The sequence below is a fragment of the Colossoma macropomum genome, unplaced genomic scaffold (genome assembly GCF_904425465.1).
Source record: "Colossoma macropomum unplaced genomic scaffold, Colossoma_macropomum, whole genome shotgun sequence".
In the NCBI taxonomy this organism is placed as follows: Eukaryota; Metazoa; Chordata; class Actinopteri; order Characiformes; family Serrasalmidae; genus Colossoma; species Colossoma macropomum.
The window spans coordinates 33,177,094-33,204,120 of NW_023494807.1; the positions used below are offsets into that span (position 1 = coordinate 33,177,094).

A 27,027-nucleotide genomic window follows, 5' to 3' on the forward strand; every position below is an offset into this window, starting at 1 on the left:
CTTCAGTTACCTGACTCTTTGAATTCAAACTGGCAGATAACAAAAACAATCGATTATAAAGAAGTAGCAGTCAAGCAAGTTTCATTTTTATTGTGGTATTTTATTATAACTTGCTATACATGTAGACACTAGGCATCTTATGCAACATTATTGCGATAAGACATTTAATCAATATCAGTAAGAGATAGATCTGGATGTTATGATAAGCAACTGAATGGCAACATTCCTGACCAATTAAACAATGCAAACAACACCTATGAGAATTCTTTGGTGTACCTCGGCCACTGCATTCTGAAACCAACTGAACCAAATAAAAAAAAAAATCCAAACTCTAGTGCAGATTTTAGCAAACAAATGAGCTCTGAAAACAGCTTTAGTTTTAGGGTAGTAAATTGATTCAGCTTGCTTCAGGTTGTACAATCAGCTCGTCCTTTCCTTTATGTTTTAACACACTGTCTATTTATTTCTTTTTTTCCTACTTTGAAATGGTGAGTTTCGATGGTAACATGTTGTGGTTCAGCTGTTAATCTACAACATCAGTGTGACCTTGTTTGGAGGAAGTCAGGACTAAATGCAAGCGCTAATATTATAATAAGTAAATATCCTGTGTTTTGGGAAAAGAGCAGTTGACTTATCACCAGCTGCTCATGACTCCAGTGAGTGACCACCAAAGTTGATTGGGAATTGCAGGCCAAAACAATCTGCCAAATGCTGACCAAAACAATCTGCCCAAACAAACAAAGATAAACTCACTTGATCACATGACAGCGATGATACTGATGGTCTTCTAACAGTGTGTGAACTGCACATGAATGGATGTTTAGAGCAAAAATATTTTAAAAACTCTATAGGCAGGAGTAGAGTTCCTAGTCTGGGAATATTGATGGGATAGGAAAAATTTGCGTAAGTGAATATATATTTGTGTAGTTTGATTGAGTTGAAGGAGTTGTTACCCAGTTTCAGTAAAAATTGTCACAAGTTCAAATAAGGTCATAAACTTAAATACATTATATCACGCAGTGCGTCTTGCTGTGAAAGGGAAAAACAGTCTTTCACTGTTTGTTAATTAAAGAAATGTACAGTTTACAGAATGGAAGACATTTCATGTTGAATATTTTGGAAATCTGAGGTATTTTTATGTGAGAAAAGACATGTTGATTAGCAGGTGTTTTACTTGGTCATAACACATTAAAATTCTCTATCAGGAGACATCCTGGGTGGGCACTGTGACAATAACACAGTGTGTATATATACTGGGGCTGAGGGTTCGAGTGATTTACTTCTCAACCAGATAAAGATGAAGCTTCTCATTCTGGCTAGCACTGCTTGGGCTGAGCTTTGCTCAGTTCGACCCTCATTTGAAATATGGAAGAACTTCCATGGTCCACCTGTTTGAATGGCGCTGGGCTGATATTGCAGAAGAGTGTGAGAGATATCTGGCACCCAATGGCTACGGTGGAGTTCAGGTAAGTCCAAAATATAGTAATTAGCCTTTGCAAATCAGTCTTTTTTTTAGTTGGTGACAAATATATCTAAATGTACTAGAGCAAGTTTAAGCAACTCCAATCCTGAAGTTTTCAATACCAGCATAGCCTGCCTATAGCCCTTCAAACACACCTACTAAATCTTGTAATTAACCAGTGAGTTGAACCAGGTGTGGCTGAACAAGAAAATCACCAGTTTCTTCAAGAAGCCAGCCCTCCAGGACAACAACTGCCTACTCCTATAAGGCAGAGCCTATCTGTGTGGTACAGAAGGTCATATGATGTGATTTCACCTTGCAGATCTCCCCTCCAGCTGAGAGCATTGTTCTCACCAACCCTTGGCATTCTTGGTCGCAGAGATATCAACCAGTCAGCTACAATCTGTGCTCCAGATCAGGAAATGAGAATGAGCTGAGGGACATGATCACCAGATGCAATAATGTTGGGGTAAATATGAGTATCTGTTCAGTAAACATTTCCAAATAATGACGATGTCAAATCCTGATGTCATCAAGTCAATGACATCAATTTAGGAAGTGAAGTAGTGGAAATTACATAGAGTAGTATGATCTACAAAATTGCTTTGTAATGTGTAGGTGAACATCTATGTGGACGTTGTGATCAACCACATGTGCGGAGCTGGTGGTGGAGAGGGTAAACACTCCAGCTGTGGCACATATTTCAATGCCAAAACAAAAGACTTCCCTTCAATTCCTTACTCAGCCTGGGACTTCAGTGATGAAAAATGCAGTGGCAACATCAATAACTACCAGGATATCAATCAAGTGGGTGACTGTTATCATGTTTACAAACTGGCTTCTGAATATTTTTTGTGACTAATTTTTTAACTGTTCTAATGATGACAGGTGAGAAACTGTCGTCTGGTTGATCTTCTGTACCTGGCTTTGGAGAAGGACTATGTGCGCGTCAAGGTGGCTGAGTACACGAACAAGCTTATTGACATGGGTGTTGCTGGGTTCAATGTTCACATCTGCAATCCCATGAGGCCTGAAAATCTTCTTGCAGTTTATGGACTTCTTAATAATCTCAACACCAACTGGTTTTCTTCTGGCTCCAAACCCTTCATCTACTATGAGGTTCCTTTTTTAGTTTTTACAGTTATTTTATGTATTTTATTTCTCAAGATTACCTTAACTGGAGAATTGTTTTAGGTCAATGATCTTGGTGGTGGGCCCATCACATCATCTGAATACACTGGACTGGGAAGGGTGACTGAGTACAAGTATGGTGCCAAGCTGGGTAACGTTATTTGCAAATGGAATGGAGAAAAGCTGAGTTACTTGGTGTAAGTATACACAGTGACTGTTGTTAAAATAATTAGCAAGCTTTTTGCCATTCACTTTTCACTGTATCTTGCATTTGTTAAATTAATCCAACCAATCTCAACTTTTGTTCCAGTAACTGGGGTGAGGCCTGGGGTTTGATGCGCTCTAGTTATGCACTGGTGTTTATTGACAGCCATGAAACTCAAAGAGGAAGTTCATCCACTCTCACATTCTGGGACTCCAGGTAATAGAGGTCTCTCACAATAATAACTTTACGACATGCCAAAATCAGTGATATTAGCAGCTGTCTATTCTATTGTAACCACTGGATGTAACTGTAAGGAAATTTACAGACTTTTGTAAAAGTAAAAGTATCTCTTTTTCTCAAGGCTTTATAAGTTGGCTGTTGCTCTGATGTTGGCCCATCCCTATGGACTTCCCAGAGTGATGTCCAGTTACCGTTGGGACCGCAACATTATTAATGGACAGGTAAATCAACTGTCACAACCATTTTTCCTCATAGTTTATTTTGGACTTGTGCTCTGATATCTTTGATACTTTTTACTTTCTCAGGATCAGAATGACTGGATGGGACCACCCAGCTATGGTGATGGCACAACCAAGCCTGTGCCCATAAATCCAGACTCTAGCTGTGGAGATGGCTGGGTGTGTGAGCATAGATGGCATCAGATCAGGTGAGCGCCTTCTGTTCTAAACTGTTCTTCTAACATCTAAAATCTACTGATTCTAAAATCTTCAGATTTTTCCTACTACTATCTGGCTTTAACTTCTAAGGATAACTTCCAATTACACATTCTCCACAGAAACATGGTGATTTTCCGAAATGTGGTCAATGGAGAGCCTTTATCCAACTGGTGGGACAACGGCAGTAACCAGATTGCTTTCGGCCGTGGCAGCCGTGGTTTCATCGTTATCAATAACGATGACTGGTACGGCAACACATTCACAAAGTAAAATACAAAAAACCTAAATTAAGTGATCTTGTTGTCTGAATTGCAGTGGTTAATTTCAGGACCCTGGATGCAACTCTGGACACTGGTTTGCCTTCAGGAACCTACTGTGATGTGATCTCTGGCCACAAGGAGGGAGGCAAATGCACTGGAAAGCAGGTGCAGGTTGGAGGAGATGGACGTGCCTATTTCAACATCAGCAACTCGGAAGAAGATCCATTTATCGTTATCCATGTTAACTCTAAACTGTAAATTGTACATTTTTTAAAAATATACACAATGCATTTGCAATCTTTTCAGACATCTGCAGCTTTTGTAATGAGGTGTTGAGGCTCTTGGCCAAGTTATCCCCACTGTGACAATCAACAGTTTCTATGCACTGTATGAATGTAACAAATGTGATTAACATTAAATTAAAATCAAAACGTGTTGAATGTATGGTCTTCAGGATCAGCAGAACTGTATGAGTAGATGTGATATGAATGCTTTAGGAGAGCAAAAATAAATGAAAACAGGACCATGTTTTCTAACTATCACAATATATTCATTCACAGGACAAAACCTTGAACCTCTATTTATACAATATAGTAAAATGTTACGATAAATGGACCAATAAAAATGTTCCAGCATAACTTTTTCGCCCAAAAAATCTTTTCCATGAAATTCCATTCCAAGTTATAAATGTTTTTTATTTTGCCTGTAACATTATCATTTTTTAGATGACCTGAGAAAAATCTAAATATCACAATAAAGTGCAGTAATATCCCATGCTAGCTTCTATGTTAATAAATAATATGCCTTAGGGACCAACACATAGACGTTTTTACTATCAGTATGAGGTTTTTCAGGCATTTTATTGTTGGAGCCCCATGAGGCTGTGCTAATTTTAATTTGTTTCGTTAGACAGATGACCAAATTGCAAATGAAACTACATTTTGTGGTTGCCATACTCATTGCAAGAAAGCTGTGCAATTCATTATGTTCAAAATGTTATTTGTACTGTAGTAACTCCACTGTAATTGTTGTGAGCTGTAGCTACAAGCTAACAGGTTAGGGAGTTGGGTTACCATGCAGTCAGATTGGTTGTTATTTGTCATGTTTAACACCAGATGTCATTATTTCCTAGGTTCATTTTCTGTGCTATTTTAGTTTGTAATAGCACGTAACATATTTTTATAATATATAATTATAAAAATCCAAGTGGATGATGGTGAAGGGAAACCTATTGAGTTTTGCATATGCATAAGTATAGAGTATATTTCCTGTAGTCATGAGTGGGAAGGATTGTAATTATAATTATTAAGATCTGTATTATATATCTAATATTATTCATAGTATTTAGTAAGTTAAGAAAAATCCAACTTCTATTGTCACTATATTTATTTTGTTGCCAGTATAAATTGGCAACAAAATAAATATTTTTACATAATAGTTTTTATTTCTAATGTACATCACTTCATATTACTGTTCCTGATTATCATTAACTCCTAGTTCATTAATGATGAGTTACCATATGTTTCACTTTATAATACTGTTCCTGATCATCATTAACTTCTAGTTCATTAATAGTGAGTTACCATGTGTTTCACTTTATAATACTGTTCCTGATCATCATTAACTCCTAATGAAGAACATACTAACACCTTGTTCATTAATATTGAGTTACCATGTGTATCACTTTATATGGTTCCTGATCATCATTAGCTCCTAATGAGGAACAGCAACACCTCATTCATTATCTAACAGACAGTAATTACATAATCGCTTGGTAATATTTAGAACCAAGTAAATTTGAAGGCAGGACACATACACAGTCAGATATTGCAGATGAGCCCTCTCTTCAACTGACCCTGTCCTCAAGAGGACTTTAAAGGAGAACTGGCACACATGCTCCTGCAGAAAAGAATGGTGTTTTCTTTTCTAAAGATGAGAGATAAGCAGAATGGTCTACTGAACACTGTAGTATTTTAGCAGTTGTCCCATTTGTAGGCAAATTGGTTCACACTGCCAAATATGAAGATGTGCATTAGCCTTTTAAGGTTTCTGATCAAAACACACATGAAGGACATCAGTCAGTACAGTGTGGTGTGTTGCCCCAGCCTCCTCTGAGGATACCTGTTTCTGTGAATAGAAATGGAGGATATAATCCATTATATTGTAGAGACTGCACACTGTGTAGTGCATTTCACTACTGTTGGAAGTGTTGAAATACACTACATCAGTTGTCAGTTCACCAGGAACCTTGTAAGACTAAGCTATTGAGCAATTTACAGTGGTGTGAAAAAGATTTCTTATTCTTTTGCATGTTTGTCACACTTAAATGTTTCAGATCACCAAACAAATTTAAATATTAGACAAAGATAACACAAGTAAACACAAAATGCAGTTTATAAACAAAGATCTTTATTATTAAGGGAAAAAGAAATCTAAACCTACAGGGCTCTGTGTGAAAAAGTGATTGCCCCCTAAATGTAATAACTGGTTGGGCCACACTTAGCAGCAACAATTGCAATCAAGCGTTTGTGATAACTGGCAATGAGTCTTTTACTGTGCTGTGCAGGAATTTTGGCCCACTCATCTTTGCAGAATTGTTGTAATTCAGCCACATTGGAGGGTTTCTGAGCCTGAACCGCCTTTTTAAGGTCGTGCCACTGCATCATAATCAGATTCAGGTCAGGACTTTGACTAGGCCACTCCAAAGTCTTAATTTTGTTTTTCTTAAGCCATTCAGTGGTGGATTTGCTGGTGTGTTTTGGATCATTGTCCTGCTGCATAACCCAAGTGCGTTTCAGCTTGAGGTCACGAACAGATGGCTCGACATTCTCCTTCAGGATTCTTTGGTAGACAGGTAGAATTCATGGGTCCATTTACCACAGCAAGTCTTCCAGGCCCTGAAGCAGCAAAACAGCCCCAGACCATCACACTACCACCACCATATTTTACTGTTGGTATGATATTCCTTTTCTGAAATGCTGTGATACTTCTACGCCAGATGTAATGGGACATATACCTTCCAAAAAGTTGAACTTTTGTCTCGTCAGTCCACAGAGTATTCTCCCAAAAGTCTTGGGGATCATCAAGATGTTTTCTGGCAAAACTGAGATGAGCCTTTATGTTCTTTTTGCTCAGCAGTGATTTTCGTCTTGGAACTCTGCCATGCAGGCCATTTTTGCCCAGTCTCTTTCTTATGGTGGAGTCATGAACACTGATCTTAACTGAGGCAAGTGAGGCCTGCAGTTCTTTGGATGTTGTTGTGGGGTCTTTTGTGACCTCTTGGATGAGTCGTTGCTGCGCTCTTGGGGTAATTTTGGTCGGCTGGCCACTCCTGGGAAGGTTCACCACTGTTCCATGTTTTCGCCATTTGTGAATAATGGCTCTCACTGTGTGTCGCTGGAGTCCCAAAGCTTTAGAAATGGCTTTATAACCTTTTCCAGGCTGATAGATCTCAAACACTTTGTTTCTCATTTGTTCCTGAATTTCTTTGGATCACAGCATGATGTCTAGCTTTTGAGGATCTTTTGGTCTACTTCACTTTGTCAGAGAGGTCCTATTTAAGTGATTTCTTGATTGAGAACAGGTGTGGCAGTAATCAGGCCTGGGTGTAATTGAACTCAGCTTTCCAAAGATGTGATAAACCACAGTTAATTTATGTTTTAATGGAGGGGGCAATCACTTTTTCACACAGGGCCCTGTAGGTTTGGATTTCTTTTTCCCTTAATAATAAAGACCTTCATTTATAAACTGCATTTTGTGTTTACTTGTGTTATCTTTGTCTAATATTTAAATTTGTTTGGTGATCTGAAATATTTAAGTGTGACAAACATGCAAAAGAATAAGAAATCAGGAAGGGGCAAACACTTTTTCACACCACTGTATGTTGAATTGATAATTAATTTATGAGTAGTTATTCTAAGAAACCATAGTTACTAAGTAATTCTCTATGAGACTCAGTAGTTATTGTTTAGTTAATAGTGAGCTACCCTAATCATTAGTTCACTATTACCTACTGAGTAGTTAACTAGTAGTCCTTGGTATTTAAGAGTAGTTACTTAAGTGTTAATGCAGCACTACTCATTCGTTTCTGCTTAGTCGCTGATTAGTTAGTTATTAACTGCGAAACAGTATTGTAAAGTGTTACTGACTTTGACATTAACACCAATGACTCAAAATTTGACTTGGATGTTGATTTGAAAAACAATGACTTTTTGTCTTGAACTTTGTCTTGAACATTACTGAGTCAGATTTTGACTTGAGCGCTAATGATTCAGACTTTGTCTTGAACACTAATGACTCACAGTATGATTTGGACTTGAGCCTCATTATTCGAAAAGACTCGAGACCCAAAGTTAAAGAAATTCAGAATTCCGAAATCTAATACTCCTAATGCTCCCAAAAATTATTATCATTAAAAATTATTCAACTGTAAGTTTTTCAGATATACGACTTCATCACATTGCATTGTGCTTTGTGTATATGTTACAACCCAATCTAGGGTCAGGTCATAACAGAAAATGAGAGTGGGCTCTCTCCCCAGGCCTGCTGCCAGACCAGACACTATGGAAGTCAGAAAATGGCAGGTTTATTTTCTTCAAAAGCTCAAACATAAGTTGGGCTGATGGTTTCAGGGATGAGCATATGCAAAAATAACAAAAAAAACAACTAATGATCATAAATCTAATGAACTAAACCTAAACACAAAATGAAACAAAAATACAAAGGGCTCCCAGGAGAAATGGTAACCAAAACAAAATGGCAATCGTCTTCCACTTTCCAAAAGTGCACAGAAAGTTTCACAGAATGCAACAAAGCTCTCATGAACTTTACAAGCGAAGCGAAGGGTGTTGTGAAGAGTGCCAGGCTGGTCTTCTAGGTCATGTCAAATGGGGAGAGAGCCCTGAACGTCTTCCAAGATGGTGGCTTGGCGACCTATTATATATCAGTGCGTTTCTGTGTGGCCAATCATATACCTACACATAAGAGGACACACAACGGGGAAAACACACAGAATGCCACTGCAAGGCACACAAAAGGTATATTATAACCAGGGGTCATAACAGTATATCACACAGTACTAAAATGCTGTTATTAAATTGACTATATTATTGTCAGCGTCATTTTTGGTGTTAAAAAGGCATTACATCTGCTGAAGAATTGCATACTGACTTCGTAAGGACTCATCATTTGCAACTTGGACTTGACTTAAGACTTAACTGTACTGACTCGGGACTTGAATTGAGACTTGACCGTCTTGACTCAGGACTTGACTCTGGATTTGAGTGTCAAGACTTGAGACTTACTTATTACTTTCAACTTGTTCCTACCTCTGTCATTCATACAGGTAGCCAATACCATTTGTCTGGGGATTGAACTGAGCAAAGCTCAGAGCTTCATCTTCACTTGGTTCACAAATCAGGCAACATAATGTATAAATACACAGTAGTATTCTCTCAATCTCCATTTTCAGATCACAAACAAGCTCTAAGTTAATTATTAGAAGTGCTCCAACCAAGTGACACACATGCAAATCGATTTGTCTTTCGTACAAAATGTGTTTATAAATTCCCCTGCTTCCCAAAATATTCCCTTCTTAATTTAACTTTAACTCCTTAGATGGTCAGGGCCTGTGGGTGGGCCCAACGTTTTATTGCACTCTTCTGTACCTAAAAATAGCTCAACCAGTTTGCATTGTGTAACGTGACAGAAAGGGCCAGACGCTCGCGGTAAAAACCAAAAGACGAGGCTTTATTATCAATAAATATCAAGGGTTTGACAAGAATCGTGGTCAGTAAACAGGCGTGGGTCAGATCCAAAGCAGCAAAAAGGTACAAAAAGGCAACCATAACCAGAGGGCAAAGACAAAAGGGAAAAAACAGAAATCCAGAAAAGCAATCCAAACATGAAAAAGGCAATCACAAAAACACAAGAGAAACACTCAGTAGCCCTACAAGAGAAACAATACCTCGCAATCTGGCTAAGCTAAAGCCCAGGCTTTTAAACTAAACAAAACAAGTCATATGACTTGGAGCACTTGTGAAAGGAGTAAATACTCAGGAGAACTAGAGCGGTGATTGGTTGATTGAGGACGTTCTGTCACATGATCTCCCAAGGGTTTCTGGGAGATGGAGTCCTTGTTAGAGTCAAGGCCAGAAGGATGTGTAACACATTGAAGTCCATGTATTTACTAAATAATAAGGTTAATTATGTAATATGTCAGGGAATAATATAAAATCTTTTATAGGAACTAATAAATGTTTGTTTTTCCCTCTCTTTGTTTATTAGTAAGATAACTAGTTTCTTTTTCCCATTTTACCTTTAATATATATTCTTCTCTCATTTTCTCTTTAAATTAATATTGACAGCTTTTTTATTTGTTGATGTGTACAATTAGTTTTTTATTAAATAGTAAATTGTAACACCTCAAACAATGTTCATCTTGCATCCTTACTTTTTATTTTGAATTTAAGAACCTCTGATAACCCCTGTAAGAGTGTCTAGTACAAGTGGCATTTGGAAGCGTTTAAGCTCAGAATAAAAAGGGAAGTCACCACATTATTATTATAGTATTATTTTTATTATAGGCTATTTAACTATATTATTCCACTGCAGTTATGTTCTGGAGAAATAATTAAAACAATAATAATTATCTTTTGAAGTGGCCTGGGTGGCATGGCTAAGGGCAAAATTAACCAACTCATTCTTATGATATGATTATGAAAAGTCCTGTATGTCCAGCATAAGGTCTAATCTAAAGGTTTTGATTCAACTTGGTTGTATGAGTAACTTCTTATTGCTTTTTTATGTTTTTTTATGCATTTATTATATTTTATTACATATGATCATTTTTTTCATGTGTCATTTTGTTTCATTTAAATGATGAGGTAATTTGTGGTTCAGCTGCTGGTCTAAAATATCAGTGTGACCTTGTTTCGACAAAGTTTGGAGTGAATGCAAGCGCTAATATTATAATAAGCAAATATCCCGTGTTTAGGGGAAAAAAGCAGTTGGCTTATCAATCGCAGTTGCACATGACTCCAGTGCATGACTCACAAAGTTGATCCAGAATTGCAGATCTCTGGCCAAAACATGCACACACACATCCACACACACATACACATTTTCTAAGCCACTTATCCTTCTGGGTTGTGGAAGGAGCTGGAGCCTATCCCAGCAGTCACTGGGCAGAAGGAAGGAAACACCCTGGACAGGTTCTGGCCAAAACAATCTGCCCAAATTTTAACTAACATAGTTTTACAGCATAGGGGTGAATACTTAGATGTCTGCACCACTCGAGAGCCCCAGAAGTTACGTACTCAGATTTCCGTGTCCATAAATGTTTAATGCACAGGTTGTTGTTTATCAAATATCATACATATATGTATATATACATATATGACAGCATAACTCACAGACTGTTGTTCTGTTAATGTACTGTTTTATTTTTTATTTATTCAATTTTAGGTCAGCCACAAAGAATTTAAACTTAAATTTATATGAAATTGTGAAACCTGGATATTTACATTCTTCTAAGTATTTTGTGTGTTCATAGTACTGAGGCCAGTTTTGTTGGACTAACATCAATTAACATTTTAACCCAACATTTTTCTTTGTTAGATGTAAAGCACCTCATGTACCTCGCTGTAAGTCACTCACTCACCTTTAACAAGATTGTCCACAAGGGCGAGCTACACTCTAGGGAAAATTCCAGGTCTGCCTCTGATAGAGTGAGAAAGAGAGAAGCGTGCGGTTGTTTCTAATGTAGCACTTTGCGAGTTCAAACTGAGCCTTCAACATGTGCTGGTAGACTGATTGAGGGAGGGTGGAGAACTCTGAGAACTTGGGCTGGAGTTCTGGATCGCTTCTGCATGTAGCTAGAAGGCTGGACCCCCAAAAGAACTCCAGGATGAACTCAGAAACTGAGGTCTCAAGTGAGGTGTATGAGAAGTATTCTTGAGGGATCTTCAGATAATAAGAAGGATAGATGTCCAAAAATCTCTGTCCTGTGAGAGCTGATTCTGAAAAGGTGACAAGAACTGTAGCAACTTGAGTAGAAAACTTGGTATGAGTGTATCTGAGTTAGGCCTAATGTGCTAGGCTTCTTATGGTTAGGTGGAGGAGTTTAGCCTAGACAGAAAAGATGTCTAGTGAAGTTGGCCTTCTGTATGGCGCTTGTAGTAAGTAATTTTGCTATTAAGGTTGTACGATGAGAAGAAAAATTGAGCAGATGAATGATTCAGTGTAATATCTTGATGGTGGCATGCTGCTTCACAAACATCCAAGTCTGAACCCTTGATGAGGAAGCCCTGTGTGACAGCAGCAAAGAAAACTTCCAGTGAGGAAGAAACCTTAAGAGGAACTACGAATTGAGAGGGGAACCCATCCTCCTCTGGTTGACACCGCATTGTGAAGACTGTGTTAAACATGGCAGGTAAAGTGATTAGATGAGAGTAAAGCAGATGATATTCTCCTAAAAGGAATGAACATGGAGCAGGAATAGCTGTTAAAAGGTAGCTGCAGCATAAAGGAGTTGATGGGCGAGATGACAAAGGCACCTGGATGGTGTTCTGCTCAATGCAGGAGGTAGTTTGGCATGGAATATTGTTAAGAACAAAACGACTGTTCAGTAATAACATTTGAAATATGTCATTAGAATCACTTGCTTGAATTTCAAGCCCTCAAAATGTCAGCAATGGAAAAATGGCTCCCAGGGACTGAGGGGTCAATGGGATGAGAGAATGAAGTCAACAGCATGATGGAAGTCAAGTCAGTGGTGGCAGAAGAATGGCCAAAATGACAAAGAGAGCAACAAGTTCCTTTGGGCACAGGTAGCATCTTCATAAATGAACCAGTGTCAGTCCAGTCAGAGGGAAAAAAGAGGGAAAGAACAAAAAATGGAGCCAAGTTAAGATGGAGCTTATACAAGGTGGAGCTGATTCGAGGTGGAGCCACATAAAGACAGCGATAAGTGGCAAAGTTGATTGTGCTGGAGCTGATCCGAGACAGAGCAGATCCGAGAGGGGGCTGATCTGACATGGAGTCAAGTTTAGTCAGAAAGGAGTTGCAGAGTTGACATCCATTGGAGCTGATCTGAGACTGAGCTCGTCTGAAAAGGAGCTGGCCTGAGAAAGAGCAGAATGGAGTTAGAAATGAGATGACTGAGCTCATTGTACTGGGGCTGATCTGAAATGGAAAAGAAGTGATTTGCAGAGCTGAGTTGCATTGGAGCTGAACCAAAATGCAGTTGAACCTGAGATGGAGCTGGGTTGAGATGAAGCCGAGTAGAGACAGAAATGAGTTGCAGAGCTGGGTAGAAGGACCTGATCTGAGATAGAACAAGTTGAGACGGACCTGGGTTGAGATGAGATGGGATGGAGGCAAGAGGGTGAGGAAAGAAAGGGGTGAGGGGAGGATGTGGAATGAAAGAGGAGGATGAAGAAAAAATGGTGATAGAGTGAGATGAGGGATAAAAAGATGAAGAAGGGAGGAACTGGGATGAAAAAATGTGTGGAAGAAAAGGTGAGGGGCTTAAATCAGTAGGTTGAGCAAATGCAACATCATTAAAGAACATAATACTACATGAAATGGAATGTAGCAAATGTCAAGTGATTCCTTCAACTGTGCATAGGCAGTGAATACAATAGGGGAGAAAAAGTGAGTCCCCAAGTAAGAGCATACACAGCCAGACTAAAACAAGTGATTTAGGTAGGATGCAGAGAAACTGACATTACAGCGATCAACAGGCATAACAAAATATGCCATTGCATCCAACAGAGTAGATGCAAGACATGATAAGGGACAGAAATTTTGGCCCTGTGCTAGGGCAGGAACAATTTTACAAAAGACACACAGAGAATCAAGGTCAAAGCCCCAGTGATCATCACCACAGGCAAAAGTGGCAAGAAAAACTCCCTAAGAGCAAGAGGAAGAAGCCTTGACAGTAACCAAGATTCAAAAGCAGAAACCATCCTCCTCTGGTCCACACTGGACAGCAGAACAAAACTACAAGAGCAATATTAACAGAGGATAAAATTTTACAATACACAATAATGAATACAGTAAAAAGGAAGCCAGCCTGTCATTGGACAGAAGTACTTAGATTAGCCAGTGATCACCAATGACTGTTAGAGGCTGATCAAAGTAACTCTGAGAAACAAATCTGTGAGAATCAGTCACTGTTACCAGAAAAATCCAGTGACTACTATTAGGAGTGTATCAAAGTGAAAACCATGAACATCAGTGACTGTTAGAAGCCTATAATGATGATCTGTTAGTATGAATATGACAAGAGCTCATAGTATTGTGAGGCAGGGAAAGCAATGCCAATCATTAAATAGTTTGAGTCTGTGCGGGCAGCTGTATCATCAGGAGGGCCAATGGCATGCAGGTGAGAAAAACTGTAGCCTAGTTGTCAACGGTGAGGGGTTTGCCTGTTGTGTAACATTTTATACTTTGCAAGGGAAGAGCTACTTCTGTGCAAAGATGTATTGATATAACTTAGCTGCAATGTACAAGCCCATTTCCAAAAAAGTTGGGACGCTGTGTAAAATGTAAATAGAAACAAAATGCAATGATGTGGAGATCATTTAAACCCTATATTTAATTAAAAAAAAAGTACAAAGACAATATATCAAATGTTGAAACTAAGAAATTGTATTGTTTATTGAAAAATATTTGCCCATTTTGAATTTGATGCCAACAGCACGTTCCAGAAAAGTTGAGATGGGGGCAACAAAAATCTGGTAAAGTTGTGCAAAGCTAAAAAAAATACCTGGTGGTTGACTGGCAACAAGTCAGTAACATAATTGGGTATAAAAAAGAGCATCCCAGAGCGGACTTTTGCTTTTCATCATCTATGGTACATAATAACATTATTAATCTGGAGAAATCTCTGTATGTAAGGGACAAGGCTGTGGCCATGATCTTCGGGGCCTCAGGTGGCACTGCATTAAAAACAGACAAGATTCTATAGTGGAAATCACTGCATGAGCTCAGAAACACTTCTGAAAACCAATGTCTGTATAAACAGTTCATCACTGCATCCACAAATGCAAGTTAAAACTCTACGATTCAAAGGAAAAACCATATATAAACAGGATCCAGAAATGCTGCCACCTTCTTTTTGGCCCGAGCTCTTTTAAAACGGACTGAGGGGAAGTGGAAAAGTGTCCTGTGGTCGGATGAATCTACATTTGAAATTCTTTTTGGAAATCATGGACACTGTGTCCTTCAGGCTAAAGACCACTCAGCTTGTTATCAGTGCACAGTTCAAAAGCCAGTATTCATGATGGTATAGGGGTGCATTAGTGCACATGGCATAGGTGGCCTGAACATCAGTGAATGCACCATTAATGCTGAATGATATATACAGGTTTTGGCAACATATGCTGCCATCCAGACAACGTCTTTTTCAGGGAAAGCCTTGATTAATTCAGCAAGACAATGTCAAACCACATTCTGCATGTATTACAACAGCATTGCTCAGTATTAAAAGAGACTGGTTGCTAAACTGACCTGCCTGCAGTCCAGACCTGTCACCACTGATAACATTTGGCACATTATGAAATGAAAAATACAACAAATGAGTCCCCGAAATCCTACATCAAACAAGAATGAGAAAACATTTCACTTTCAAAACTACAGCAGTGTCTCCTCAGTTCCCAAACGCTTACAATGTGTTGATAAAAGAAGAGGTGATGAAACACAGTGGTAAACATGCCACCATCCCAACTTTTTTGGAACATGTTGTTCGCATCAAATTCAAAACAGGCATATATTTTTCAAAAAACAATAACATTTTCCAGTTTCAACATTTGATATGATGTCTTTGTAGTATTTTCCTTTAAAAATATGATTTATATGATTTGCATATCATTGCATTCTATTTTTATTTACATTCTTCACAGCATCCCAACCTTTTTTTGGAAATGGGGTTGTATGTGTTTTTAAAGGTGACAGTAGGTGAGAAGTTGATAATAAAATACGTTGATATATTATAATGTGATTGGCTCTGAATTGCAAGTCCACCTCCTTTTTTGGACATTTGTTGTCCATTTTATCAGCTCCATTTACCATATAGGAGCACTTTGTAATTCTCCAATTACAGACTGAAGTCCATCTGTGGTCAGGACCCTCAAAGGACCAATTAAATGATAAGTTCATTTGTGGTTCAGTTGCTGGTGTATAAGTGTGACAATGTTTGAAGGTAGTTTGGAGCAAATGCAAGCGCTATTATTATAAAAAGCAAATATTTTTTATATTGAAAAAAAGGAATTGACATCAGCAACTGCTCATGACTCTGATCTGGAATTGCAAATCTCCGGCTAAAACAATCTCACTTGGTCACATGCGAATCATGAAACTGATACCAATTTTATTGTGTCCAGTTTTATGGCAACCATTTCTAAAAACTACTGTGATAAATTGTTTGTATAGTAGAATAAGCTCAGTAATACACAATTTCATTTACAACGTGATCAAGACCAGAATATGAAAAGCTGAACTCATCATGCATTTCAACAGTCATACATTTTCTTAAAGTGTTTTCCAGTCTTGGTCCTCGAGAACGCCTCAACTGCACATTTGTCCAGCTTACAAAAAAACAGTATCAACGTATAAGTGAATTGTCATGAATTTAAAATGGATGTGTAATGGTAAATACATTTTTATTATTTGTAAGAAAGGGGTACACCAGGACCAGGATAAGGGAGCAACTGGTGCAGAATGTAAAGTTAATAAAAAGAAAGAAATTTTAATGCTAAAAATTGGCATTCACATGCAGATTAATTTTTAATGTGGGGCTAACTGGTTGTAAATTTTTGTTATTTAATTTATATGTTCATATTTCATTAATGTGATTATTTATGCTTATTATTCAGTAGCATAAAAGTCCAGAGAGGCAAATTTTCTAGACTGTTACTCAGAGATCATAAATTATTTGTCTTGTGATCTCAAGATAACAAATGTTTTTTTTTTTCTCCAGGTCACATCTTATTATCTTATGTCTTGTGATTTCGACAAAACAACAGGTGTTTCTTTGAGATAACTTGCTCATTTTGATAATCTTGAGATCAAGAGAAAAATTAGTTGTACTATCAAGAAAACAACAAGTTTTATCTTGAGATCACAAGAGTCATGATCTTGTGATCTCAAAATGACAGTGCAGAAACTTATAACTATTATAACTTTGATGGCCTCCGCACATAAGAAAGCTATTTCATGATTATAGCCTAGGGTTTCTGGTCGTTTACTTTAATTTGAAGAAACTCCTCTGAGGCATAAAATAAAGAGGAAATAGGAAACAGGATCAGAATGCACTCCTAAACAAAATAAGAAAGCAAAACTATAGTGTGGAATGTACGTTTGTGAGACATAGATTGTAGGAGATGGTTGCACATATCCATTTAAAAATTATGCAAAAATCAGATAAGGTTACACATTTAGGATAACCACATTGCACAGGATTATCACTGTGGGACATAAGGAAAAATTCATCTTTTATTGTTTTATAATTATCTTTTATAGAATTCACACCACGGAAGGCATTTCCTACTGAAAAAGTCTGAGGTGTTTTCATGTGAGAAAGAAATGTTGATTAGCAGGTGTCTTATTTGGACATATTACAGTTAGAAGATTAACTTCTCTATCAGGAGACATCCTGGGTGGGTACTGTGACAGTAACATGGTGTATATATACTGGAGCTGATCGTTCGAGTGATCTACTTCTCAACCAGATAAGGATGAAGCTTCTCATTTCGGCAGCACTGCTTGGGCTGAGCTTTGCTCAGTTCAACCCTCATATGAAATATGGAAGAACTTCCATCGTCCCCCTGTTTGAATGGCGCTGGGCTGATATTGCAGAAGAGTGTGAGAAATACACTATATTGCCAAAAGTATTCACTCACCCATTCAAATAATTAAATTCAGGTGTTCCAATCCTTCTACAAACATGTGTGAAAGAATGGGTCGCTCTCAGGAGATCAGTGAATTCCAGTGTGGTACTGTGATAGGATGCCACCTGTGCAATAAGTCCAATCGTGAAATTTCCTCGCTACTAAATATTCCACAACTGTCAGTGGCCTTCTGATTAGCTCAAGAACAGTGCATAGAGAGCTTCATGGAAAGGGTTTCCATAGCCGAGCAGCCTTACATTACAATTCAAGCCTTACATCACCAAGCGCAATGCAAAGCGTCGAATGCAGTGGTGTAACGCGCCGCCACTGGACTCTGAAGCAGTGGAGACATGTTCTCTGGAGTGACGAATCACGCTTCTCCATCTGGCAATCCGATGGACGAGTCAGGGTTTGGCGGTTGCCAGGAGAACGGTATATGTCTGACTGCATTGTGCCAAGTGTAAAGTTGGGTGGAGGGGGATTATGGTGTGGGGTTGCTTTTCAGGAGGTGGGCTCGGCCCCTTAGTTCCAGTGAAAGGAGCTCTTAATGCTTCAACACCAAGAGATTTTGGACAATTTCATGCTCCCAACTTTGTGGGAACAGTCTGGGGATAGGCCCTTCCTGTTCCAACATGACTGCGCACCAGTGCACTAAGCAATGTCCATAAAGACATGGATGAGCGAGTTTGGTGTGGAAGAATTTGACTGGCCTGCACAGAGTCCTGACCTCAACCCAACAGAACACATTTGGGATGAATTGGATTGGAGACTGCGAGCCAGGCCTTCTTGTCCAACATCAGTGTCTGACCTCACAAATGCACTTCTGGAAGAAGGTCAAAAATTCCCATAAACACACTCCTAAACCTTGTGGAAAGCCTTCCGAGAAGAGTTGAAGTTGTTATAGCTGCAAAGGGTGGGCCAACTTCATATCAAACCCTATGGATTAAGAATGGGATGTCATTCAAGTTGATATGCATGTGAAGGCAGACGAGCTAATACTTTTGGCAATATAGTGTATCTGGCACCCAATGGCTATGGTGGAGTTCAGGTATGTGTAAATATATAGAAAGTAGATTTTGCAGTTATTTTGGTTTTGTTTAGATGACAAACATATTCAGATGTTCTATGGTAAGGCTGGAAAACTCCAATCTGGAAGGGGCCAAAGACCAGCACAGTTTGGTGATTTTTCTGCATTAACACACGTGCTAAACCTGTTAAACCTGAATGCTAAATAACTAATGAGATGAATCTGGCTGAGTAGGAAAATTGCCAAACTGTGCAGAACTCTTGCCTTCCAGAATCAGAATTTCCTGCTCCTGTTCTACCATATCTGTGAATAGTATGTCATATGATAACACTGTTCAGTAGGTTAAACAATGTAATTCCATCTTGCAGATCTCCCCTCTAAGTGAGAACACTGTTGTCACCAACCCTCCACATGCTTGGTGGCAGAGATATCAGCCAATCAGCTACAATCTGTGCTCCGGATCAGGAAATGAGAACGAGCTGAGGGACATGATCATCAGATGCATCAATGTTGGGGTAAAAACTGGATGTCTTTGTTCTCCCAGTCATTAACTCACCAATTAAGCAACCAGAGTGGTTAAAATGATAACAAAACTCTGAACATTTATTTTGTAGGTGAACATCTATGTGGATGCTGTGATCAACCACATGTGTGGAGCTGGTGGTGGAGCGGGTACACACTCCAGCTGTGGCACATATTTCAATGCCAACACGAAAGACTTCCCTTCAGTTCCTTACTCAGGCTGGGACTTCAATGATGGAAAATGATACACCAGCAGTGGCAACATCGAGAACTACCAAGATATTAACCAAGCAAGTAAACAAACAAGTCGCATACAGTAACCAGGGTGTGGGACAACCCCTGGTAGTTGGGGTTTGGGGGAGTTGGTTACATGTTGGCTGGCAACTCTGGTGTTAGCTGGCTGCTAACTTACTCACTATAGCACTGTTGATGATTCAATGGCAGCAAATTATTATTCTGGATTCAGTTTGAGAAATAAAGAACAGTTCACTCTTTCCACCTATGTCTTCATAAATTGGGCAGGTTTTCAAATATGCTATTGCACGTTGTAAAGGGTTTTAGAGGCATCTTGGGCAGAGAATCAGAATCATAATCAGAATCAAGCTTTATTGGCCAGGTATGCTTACACATACAAGGAATTTGGTTTTGGTTACAGGAGCGCACAGTGCACAGTATTAGACAGACATTTGCATGTAGTGAATAAAATAAAATAAAATAAATATAAATATATAAAATAGAATAGAATGAAATACAATAAAATAGAATAAAATACAATCCAAAAAAATAAAATAAACATGCATTCCTACCATCACTCACTCATACATACATACACACACACAGTCATACCTGTAACCTTTACATTGTGCAAAGTATAGGTCTAAAGTTAAAGTGCTGAGTGCAACAGCAGTTAAAGGGGTGTATAGTGGCAAAGAAAGGGATCAATGAGGTAACAGTCAGATAAGTGGGGTAATAAGGCAGGTAAGTGAGGTAACAGTCCGATAAGTGGGGTAATAAGGCAGGTAAGTAAGATGCTAGAATAAACACTGGTCTGAGATGGTAGTTTCAGAGGATGGACTGTTGAGTTTGATACTATATACCAGTATTTATGAAGTGCAGTTTAGAAGCTGGAATATTTTAATGTGTAATATTTTAACTGTTCAAGAGAGTGATGACTTGTGGGAAGAAGCTCCTTTGTAGCCTGGATGTCCTGATTCTCATCTGGCTGAAGCACCGGCCTGAGGGAAGGAGCTGGAACAGGTGGTGTCCGGGGTGGGACGAGTCAGTGGAGATCTTCTCTGCACGCTTCCTGGTTCTGGAGGCATGCAGTTCCAGCAATGTGGGCAACTTAACCCCAATTGTCCTCTCTGCAGACCTGATGATGCGCTGCAGTCTGTGGAGGTCATGCTTGGTGGCTGAGCTGCCCCACACTGTGATGGACATGGTGATGTGAGACTCTATGATGGCTGTGTAGAACCGCACCATCAGCTCAACCATCCAGCTCAACTTCCTCAGCTGATGCAGGAAGCACATCCTCTGCTGGGCTCTCTTGGTGATGGAGCTGATGTTGCTGTCCCACTTCAGGTCCCTGGTAATTGTTCTACACAGAAACTTGCAGGACCCTACTGCCACCACAGTTCTGTCCAGGATGGTGAGTGCTGGCAGGGTTGGAGGGCTCCTCCTGAAGTCCACTGTCATCTCCACTGTTTTCGCTGTATTCAGCACCAGGTTGTTGTAGCTGCTCCAAAGGACCACCTGATCAACCACCCATCTGGGATGAGACCAATGACTGTAGTGTCATCTGCATACTTAAAGATTTTGACTGAGGGGTCCGTGGAGGTACAGTCGTTCGTGTACAGTAAGAAGAGCAATGGTGAGACTACACAACCCTGTGGAGCGTACTGATGATCTGGATGTTTGAGGTGAACTTTTACCAACCTCACCTGCTGCTCTCTGCCAGTGAGGAAGTTGGTGATCCACTGGCAGGTGGCGGTTGGCACACTGAGTTGGAGTAGTTTGTTGTGTAGCTGTCCTGGTATGATCGTATTAAAGGCTGAGCTGAAGTCCAAGAACAGAATTCTTGCATAAGTTTCTGGGTGTTCAAGCTGTTGGAGAATGAGATGGAGTCCCATGTTCACTGCGTCGTCCACTGACCTGTTTGCCCGGTATGCAAACTGCAGGGGTCTAGCAGAGGATCTGTGATGTTCTTCAGATGGGAGAGCACCAGTCTCTCAAAGGATTTCATGACTACAGAGGTCAAAGCAATGTGTCTGTGGTCATTCAATCCTGTGATGGTTGCTTTCTTGGGAACTGGTATTATGGTAGAGCGTTTGAAGAAGCAAGGTACAACACACAGCTCCAGTGATTTAATAGAGAGCTCTGTAAAGACTGGCGCAAGCTGGTCGGCGCAGGCCCTCAGACAGGAGGGTGATACACCATCTGGTCTTGGTGCTTTCCTCACTTTTTGTCTCCTGAAGAGTCGATGCACGTCCTTCTTGCAGATCTTCAGGGCGGGCTGAATAGGTGGCTGAATGACAGGAGGGTGTGAATCTATGCTGAATGGGTGTGTTGCTGAATGAGCTGGGCTTTTCAAACCTGTAGTAAAAGGTGTTAAGTTCATCAGCCATCTGACAATCACCCATTGTTTTTGGGGGGGGGGTGTTCTTTTGTAGCTGGTGATGTTCTGCAGGAACTTCCAGATGGCTGATGGCTCCTTTGTGGACATCATACTGCTCAGCTTGTTTGAGTAGCTCTTTTTTGCAGCTCTGATTTCTTTGTTGAGTGTGTTCCTTGCCTGATTGTACAGAACCCGATCTCCGCTCCTATACGCTGCTTCTTTAGACTGGCGCAACTGTTTCAGTCTGGCATTAAACCAGGGCTTGTCATTGTTATATTTAATGCGAGCCCTGGTGGGAACACAGGTGTCTTCACAAAAACTAATGTAGGATGTCACAGTATCCGTATATTAATCCAGGCTGCCTGTAGCGTCCTCAAACACATTCCAATCTGTTAAGTCCATGCAGTCCTGAAGCCTTTCTTTAGCCTCAGTGGTCCACTTCTTCACAGAGCTGACTACAGGTTTGGCACACTTGAGCTTCTGCCTATAGATTGGAAGGAGGTGGATTAGCGAGTGATCTGAGAGGCCCAGAGCAGCACGGGGAACAGAGTGATAGGCCCCCTTTAACACAGTGTAGCAGTGATCCAAAATATTACTCTCCCTGGTGGGGCAGGTAACATGCTGTCTGTATTTAGGCAGTTCGCTGGTGAGTTGCGCTCTGTTGAAGTCCCCTAAAATAATAAAAACAGAGTCTGTGTGTTTGAGCTCCGTGCTGGTGATCTGGTCTGGGAGAGCTTGCAGCACCTTGTGCATGCACGCCTGGGGTGGAATATAGATTCCTGCGAGTACAATAGATGAAAATTCCCTCGGACAATAAAATGGTTTGCAGTTTATAAAAAGTGTTTCCAGGTTAGGGCTGCCTGTTTTCGTTAACACTTTGACATCTGTACACCAGCCGTGGTTGATGTAAAAGCAGATTCTGCCGCCTTTCTTCTTGCCCGAGAGCTCCATGGAGCGGTCCGTTCTGTAGATGTTAAAGCCGTGGAGCTGGAACGCGCTGTCCGGGGTCGACTCAGTGAGCCAAGGCTCAGTGAAGCACAGCACAGCAGAGAGAGAAAAGTCCTTGTTAGTTCTGTTTAGAAGGGAAAGCTCGTCCAATTTATTCCCTAAGGAGCGAAGATTCGCCATGTGTAATGCTGAGGAGTGGTGTGCGAAGTCCGTGCTGTCGGAGTTTAACCAGCCCTCAAGCGTGCTTCCCGTGTCTGCGTGTCCCCCTGCGCCTCCGCCTGCTGTGGAGAGCAGCTGCTCCGCTCACCAAAATGTCCAAAAAACAGTCCGAAAGTGAAAAGTCAGGAAAAATGCCTTGTGGCATGGTCTGCCTGATGTTCAGCAGATCTTCTGCGCTGTATGTGAGTGAGACTGGTTCACATATAACAGTACAAACAAACAAAAACAAGCAAAACACGATGGAGCTCCCAACCAGTGTCGCCGTCTGCGGCGCCATCTTGCCATCGCCATAGTTACAGTTGCTAGGCTATGAAGGACAAACTGGGTAAACCAGATTGTTACAGCACCACCCTGAGGCAGAGCAGTGCTGCAGCTCTAGTTATTTAAGACTACTACAGACAGAAGCTTGCTGATTGTGGGTGAAGCAGCTAAACAACGAGTTTTCCCTGAACTTGTATCTGAGTGTCTATTTTACGCTAAAAGCATAACATAATAATATTTTCAGAGACTCCCCCAGAATTTTGATATTGTGACTTTAAAAGAGTCAGAGGTTAATTAGAGGGTCATAGACACCTCTTGACCCCCTGTATTTTGCACCTTGATTGTAAACGTGTAATCGGCATGTATTTTGATTTTTCAACAACTGACAACAGGTGAGAAACTGTCATCTGGTCGGTCTTCTGGACCTGGCCTTGGAGAAGGACTATGTGCGCAGTGTAGTGGCCGAGTACATGAACAAGCTTATCGACGTGGGTGTTGCTGGGTTCAAAGTGGATGCCTGCAAGCACATGTGGCCTGGTGATCTTAGCGCAGTTTATGGACGTCTCAATAATCTCAACACCAAATGGTTCTCTGCTGGCTCCAAACCCTTCTTCTACCAAAAGGTTGTTTTTCTCATTTTTACAGTTACATATTTCATGTATTTCCATCAAAGCTTTTCAACCTCAATATTACCGTAACTGGAAAATTGTTTAAGGTCATTGATCTTGGTGGTGAGCCAATCACATCCTCTGAATACAATGGACTGAGAAGGGTGACTGAGTAAAAGTATGCTGTCAGGCTGGGAACCGTTATACGCAAATGGAACGGAGAAAGACTGAGCTACTTGGTGTAAGTTAATGCAATGACTGTTTTTCCAAATTAGCAAGTGTTTTCTGTCATTCACGTCTCATAATATCTTGCATTTGTTAAGTTTATCTAACCACCTTGATCCTTCATTCCACTAACTGGGGTGAGGGCTGGGGTTTGATGCCCTCTGGTAAGGCCCATGTGTTAATCGACCACCATGAAACTCAAAGAGGCATTGTACCAGGATGTTCATCCACTCTCACATTCTGAGATGCCAGGTATTAGAAATGTTTTACAGCAAATACTTTACAACATTCTAAAATCAGTGATACTAGCAACTGTCTATTCTATTGTAACCACTGTAAGTAACTGTAGGGAATTTTACATAATTTTGTACAATGCAAACATTTCCTTCTCTCAAGGCTTTATAAGACGGCTGTTGGTCTGATGTTGGCCCACCCCTATGGAGTTACCAGAGTGATGTCCAGTTACCACTGGGACTGCAACATTGTTAACAGACAAGTAGGCTGCACAAGTATTTTTCCTCATTGTTTATTTTAGATTTTTTTGTTCTGATATTGTTGACACTTTTTGCTTTCTCAGGATCAGAATGACTGGATGGGACCACCCAGATATGGCGATAGCACAACTAAGCCTGTGCCCATCAATCCAGATGGTACATGTGGAGATTGCTGGGTCTGTGAGCATAGATGGCGTCAGATTAGGTGAGTGCCTTCTGTTCAAAACTGTTCTAGAATAGTTTCCCACTACCAGCTGACTTAAGCCCTATTTAGACAGGATTTGCTTTACATGAGGAGGTGGAAAATTTAATTGTTACTGTCTTTCTCAGTGATTTTAGTCCCATCCAAATTTGCCATACCTTCTTTTTTACTGACTGCGCACTCCTGCATCAGTACAGATTCCAGCACCTTCTGTAAAACAAGCCCAAAAAATAAGCTCAAGTTGTATTAATCCAGTATAAATCGACATGTCAGTAAAATGGCACCATATCCTGCATATTAAGCATGGAGGCTCAAAGAAGTGCTTAGTTGTGTTCTGTGACAAAGCTGAAGTCAGCTTTCTATTCACCAGCTTCTTGTTCGCATTTTCCTGTTCCACCTTACATCATGCAGCAGTTATTATTATAGTCTCTGAGGTGCCAGAATGTAACTGCTGTACCATTTAAGGTGGAACGGTAAAATTCTAACAAGAAACCAGTGAATAAGAACCTGATTTCAGCCTAATTGTCCCCTGTGGCTAAAATCAACCAGGTATGTAACCTTACTGTACTGTCTTATGAGTACAACTCCGAACATTCAAAAGTTACAGAGAAAAGTTTGATTTTATGTGGTGATGTTGACTGTTTGCTGTGAATTCCCAGTTAATGGCGATGCTAATGATGACCTCCCCATGGAGAACTAATCCCATCTGAATAGGGCTTTAAACTTCTAAAGATAACTAACAATTACACATTCTCAACAGAAACATGGTGATTTTACGAAATGTGGTCAATGGAGAGCCTTTATCCAACTGGTGGGACAACAGCAGTAACCAGATTGCTTTCGGCTGTGGCAGCCGTGGTTTTATCATCAATAATGATGACTGGTAAGACAACACATTCACACAGTAAAATACTAAAAACCTAAATAAGTGATTTCATTGTATGAATTACAGTGGTTAATTTCAGGACCCTGAATGCAACTCTGGACACTGGTTTGCCTGGAGGAACCTACTGTGATGTGATCTCTGGCCAGAAAGAGGGAAGTTGATGCACTGGAAAGCAGGTGCAGGTTGGAGGAGACGGATGTGCCTATTTCAACATCAGCAACTCAGAAGAAGATCCATTTATTGCTATTCATGTTGACTCAAAACTGTAAATTATAAATTATTAAAGTACATGCATTGCATATACAATTTTCTTGGAGGATTTTGGCCAAGTAATCTTCTACATTGATATGCCTTGGAGACCAACACATAGAAGCCTTTACTATCAGTATGAGCTATTCAGACACTTGTCGGAGCCCTTTGAGGCTGTGCTAGTTTTAATTTGTTTCCTTTAGACAAATGACCAAATTACAAAAGAAACTATATGATGTGGTTGCCATACTCATTGCAAGAAAGCTGAAGTGCATTTCATAATGTTATTTGTACTGTAATAACTTCACTGTTATTGTTGTGAGCTGTAGCTACAAGCGAACAGGTTAGGGAGTTGAGTTAGCATGTAGTCAAATAGGTTGTTATTTTTTGTGTTTAACACAAGATGGCAGTATTTCCTAGGTTCATTTTCAGTGTTCTTTTATTTTGTTTCAGTTATAAAAATGATTTTAAAAGTGGATGATGATGAAGGGAAACCTAATGAGTTTTGCATATCCACAAGTATACTGAATATTTAATGTAGTCATGAGCCTGCAGGATTATAATTGTTAAGACTGGTATAATGTATTTGATATTATTGATAGTATTTAGTAAGTTAAGAAAAATAGAAAAATGTAACTTCTATACATATATATACACTTTTATAAACTTTTATACGTACATTTATTTTGTTGCCAGTATAAAGTAATTAACATGCTGCTCTAAATTGATTTCTTTTAAAAACTGTTTTTAGACATTATATTTGTTTGTTTTTGTTATAATTATTTAAGTGCATTGCTATGATGTATATTTTTTATAGGACCAACATTATATTTTACATATCATGAACATATTACATTATGATAATTATCATATATAAAAGAGAACTGTTTATAGTTTTTTGTTTTGATAAACAAGCCCATATAAGGAGATGATTAACTGTGTAGAACTAAAGAACAACCAAAACACAACTATATGACTAACTAAAATATTCATTATAATTAGCCACAATAAATGAATAAAAAAGACTGGGTACCCAATCAGTAAACTAATTAGCTAAATATTATCTCTGCAACATGATACAGTGTATCATTGTCTACCTGCTTGCTACGCTGTACTCTTGGTTCGTCATGGTGAAATGATTATTC

The 27,027-nt window shown here is 39.6% G+C and overlaps 2 pseudogenes; both read left to right on the forward strand.

Moving 5' to 3' along the window:
- The first annotated feature begins 1,297 nt into the window (after positions 1–1,297).
- On the forward strand, positions 1,298–3,993 carry LOC118797354 (annotated as a pseudogene).
- A 13,481-nt stretch (positions 3,994–17,474) lies between these two features.
- On the forward strand, positions 17,475–25,955 carry LOC118797355 (annotated as a pseudogene).
- The last annotated feature ends 1,072 nt before the right edge of the window (positions 25,956–27,027 follow it).